At 40.6% G+C, this 2,535-nt stretch overlaps 1 pseudogene; it reads left to right on the top strand.

The window, feature by feature from the left end:
• Positions 1 to 770: 770 nt before the first annotated feature.
• On the top strand, positions 771 to 1,767 carry LOC148014839 (protein SHOU4-like pseudogene; annotated as a pseudogene).
• Positions 1,768 to 2,535: the final 768 nt, after the last annotated feature.

The following is a 2,535-nucleotide window of genomic DNA, read 5'->3' as shown; positions in this document are numbered from 1 at the left end:
GTATGGTCAGAAACCTGTTATGCCAACTGAGACTTGTGCTTTGACTTGGTCAGTTTTACCTTGGCAAGAGGATTTGACGAGAGAGGAGCTCTTAGCTCTTCGGATTTGACAGTTGGAGAGGAGACCAGAGGATATTCAACTAGCTATTGACAGGTTGAAGGTTGCTAGACTAAGGAATAAGGACAGGTTTGACAGTAGGCATCGCTTGCGGCCTAGAGCAATAGAAGAGGGAGATTGGGTTTCATAGCAGCCTTGAAAATCAGCATACTGCACTTCAGAAGATGGTGAAAAGATGGTTTGGGCTATACATAGTTAGACATGTTTTTTATAATGCAACATATGAATTGACAGAATTGGATGGGACAGTGCTTAGAGTTCCTATTGCTGGAAAAAGAATCAAGATTTTCAAGAAAAGAGATGATGAAGATTATGCATTGGAAGAATTTATAAGAGAAGAACAACGAGAAGAGACTCCAATGGAAGAGACAGATGATATGACAGATAATCTTGTTGATATACCGAAAATGCATAATGAAGAGATTGATCTGTTTATGGATCTTGATGATAACGATCATGGGTAGTTGGCCCATCCGGAGGATGCACAGGATTAGAGGGGGTGGATGTCGTATTGCTGTGCATTCGAGGTGTGAAAACCACCCAAAAGGTGTGTGTGTGACATTTGTTACTTTGTACATACTTAGTTGTTGTGTTTACATTTATTTTGCACATATGAGTATAGTGGAGAGAAGTTTGGAGGCATACTGGTGGGCATGAAGGGATGCTTTCAATCTATATTGAGCAGGGCTAAGGAGAGAAGGCTTTACATTGGACAAGCATTACATGTTGATGCCCTTCAGAAAGGATTCACATCAGACTATGATTATAGTACCCTGGTGTCTATGTATAGCAAAAGTGGGAGCATTGTAGAAGCAGAGAATGTGTTTGATGGGTTGTCTGAGCACACTGTTACACTGTTGTGTCATGGAACACTTGCATTGGTAAAGGAGCTGTGACGGGCTACATTGCTAATTATCTAGATGTTGGGTTGGGCTAGGCTAAAGATGGTCAATTTGTCAAAGTTACTTGGATTGTAACATGTGGAAGCGTTCCCCTTGAATCATCTTTCCAGAGAGTGAGCAGATGTGTTTACACATCATGTGGGCTTTATGAATATAGAGCTTGGAAAGCAAAGCCTACACGGCCAAAGCATCGCTTTTTCACTTGGGGATTGCGCTATTCAGAGCGCCAAGTAGTTGATTTTTACATATCGGATTTCCAGTCAGGCAGGCGGGCCTTAGTAAAAAGCGGGTTATGGTGCAACTGTTACGCCATATGTAGAGGAGGAAATTGATTTGGAAATCACCAGCAAAAATGGACAGCTCCCTTCTAATTTTCTGCACTGGCTATCAACCCGTAATTTGTCTAGTGACGATCGTGTGATGAGGCTGAAGGAAGGGTACATCAGAGAAGGGAATACAGTTACTGTTATGGGCATGGTTCAGAGGAATGAGAATATTGTCATGATTATACCTCCTACGGAGCCTGTCTCTACTGGTTGTTAGTGGGAAAGATGTCTTCTGCCAACGACGATGGATGGGATTATTTTGAGATGCAAGGATAATGCAAAGGCTAATGTTATACCTGTTTGAATTGGAGGCCTAATTCAGAGCTCGGCTTTGGTCTGGTCACTGATAATTGGTTAGCATGTCAACAAGCCCTCTCCAACATATACTTTAATTTCAAGAAGTATAGGTATTAGGCAACAGGTTCTTCATGTGGTGTCCAAAAGTATACAATACAGTTGCAACATCTAGCCAAACAATTTTTGACAATCTTTCAGTGATATAACTGCTTCTTGCAGTGGCTGTGTTATACAATGGTTGAAGTACAGGTGCATGGAGAGGTTACAAAGCATTCATAGCTGAGTTGGATGATATGAACGTGACGATTGTAGTCCTATTATGTCAGTCAATACTCCATCTACAGTATAAAAGGCTTTGTGCCTGTCAACCGTGTACTATTTCCAACACTCCAGGCTGTAAACTAACTGGTCCCATGCAGCAGCTTATGTATGTTTTGCTTTGTGTCTCTTACAGACTGGAAAAGGGCTGCTAGCTCAACTGGTCACTGTTAAAATAGTGACAACAGCTTTGTACAAAGATTCTTTCATCTTCGCATCTTTGCTGATCTTCTATCCAGAAATTTATCAAGGTCTTCTGAAGACACGACTTTGCTTTCACAAACCCTTCGATAGCATGAATATTAAAGGCAAAGAGCGATTGCTTTTTCAAAGATGTCTTCTCCTCGTCGCTTTAATACTTTCTACCACCTCGAATTATCATAGCTTAAGAAAATATTTTTTTAAAAAGCATAATTCCTAACATCAATAATGATGTCGTCCTACAATGTTCGTAGACGTCAATGATGACGTCGTCAATAATATTGTCATGCACTTCTATATGAAGCACCATCAGTAAAAATGTCTCCAAAAAGTGCTTTATAAAAAACATCTCTGATTGACATCAAAGATGGCAT

The sequence above is a fragment of the Lygodium microphyllum genome, chromosome 24 (assembly GCF_053477565.2).
Source record: "Lygodium microphyllum isolate KBCC chromosome 24, Lygodium_microphyllum_v1.1.10, whole genome shotgun sequence".
NCBI lineage: Eukaryota > Viridiplantae > Streptophyta > Polypodiopsida > Schizaeales > Lygodiaceae > Lygodium > Lygodium microphyllum.
The sequence above is the reverse complement of the archived record's forward strand: the minus strand, read 5'-3'. Positions and strand labels throughout refer to the sequence as shown.